Below are 1,500 nucleotides of genomic sequence, written 5' to 3'. Positions count from 1 at the left end.
TGTTCGAAGGATGAGAGGGTAATTTGGAGTGAAATTTACAGAATACTGAGAGGCCCTCAATCCATGATTTGGAGATGTTTCTACTCATCAGAGATATTAGAACACAAAGGCACACCCTCATAGTGAAGGGATCACAGTTTCGAACTGAGATGTGGATGAATTTGTTTGGCCAGAGGTGGGTGAAACTGTGGAATGCATTACCGCAGAAAGCTGTGGAGACCAATTCATTCCGTGTATTCAAGACAGAGGTTATTGATTCGTAAAGGGATCAAAGTTGATGGTGAGAAGGCAGTAGAATGGAGATGCCAAATAAATCAGCCATGATCAATTGTGAAGTAAACATAATGGGCTGAATGGCATAGAATTGCTCTTCCATCGCTTATGGTCTATCATCTGTTTGAATGACTGAAGACTCTGGATTCAGTATTTTAATCCTTTGTCAGCTGTGTTTTTTTTAAACTGGTCACATTCCAGATGGATGACTGAGGTAAATGGTGATTTTTGTTTTCTTCAAACCCTTTCAGATATTTGAAGGAGACTGAGTGTTAAGTCTGATAGAGAGAAATGTGGAACCTATTTCTTGAATATATTCACATTCAGTTTAGAAAAGGTCACAGATAAATAATTCTAAATTCAACACAAAGAAGCAAGCAACTTTCCACTGAAGTGTCTTCGATGTCATAACCTAATGCAATTTTTTGAAGGAAACTCTGAACCCCAAAGAATTATGCAAATAATAGAGAGGCAGTATGTTGTTCTGGAATGGTGGTCACCGCACTGCTGTATGATGTTTTCATGAGGAATCCCTGTGTTATCTCATAGTAAGGACTAGTTCAGCAACAATTTCATTTCACTTTCTTGTAGTCTGAATGAAAGCAAAATCTTTGTCACATCATGTATTCAAATGTACTTTTTCACGATTGTCTCATGTCTGGATAAGCATAGTTTTGCAGCTCCATTGCAGTTTGGCCTGCAATTGGTCAGACAAGGTAAATTTAGTCATTTCAATTAGTGTTTGCCTTCACCTGCAAATGCGTGCTAGCTATTGGAATGGCTGAAGGCTCTGGATTCAGTACTGCAGTCTGTATTTATCTGCTTTTGTTAAACTGGTCACATTGCAGATGGATGATTGCAATCGATCGCGGTTTGATTTTGGAAACCTTTCATAGCTTTGAATGACATGATAGGGCGGCATGGTGGCTCAGTGGATAGCAGTGCTGCCTCACAGCACCAGGGTCGCAGCTTTGATTCCAGCCTCGGGCAACTACCTGTGTCGAGTTTACACATTCTCCGTGTGTGCAGTTTAGGTGAATTTGCCGTGATCAGTTGCCCAGAGTGTAAGTTTCATTAGTCAGAGGGGAAAGAGTCTGAGTGGGTTACTCTTCGGAGGGTTGGTGTGGACATGTTGGGCTAAATGGCATGTTTCCAAGTGTAGCAAATCTAATGCAAGCACATCTGCAATATTTGGTAAGGGAAGGAATTCTTAAAATTTTATTGCTT

Source organism: Chiloscyllium plagiosum, unplaced genomic scaffold (assembly GCF_037043375.1).
Source record: "Chiloscyllium plagiosum isolate Xiang-an unplaced genomic scaffold, Cpla_swu_hap1 HiC_scaffold_37, whole genome shotgun sequence".
NCBI lineage: Eukaryota > Metazoa > Chordata > Chondrichthyes > Orectolobiformes > Hemiscylliidae > Chiloscyllium > Chiloscyllium plagiosum.
The sequence above is the reverse complement of the archived record's forward strand: the minus strand, read 5'-3'. Positions refer to the sequence as shown.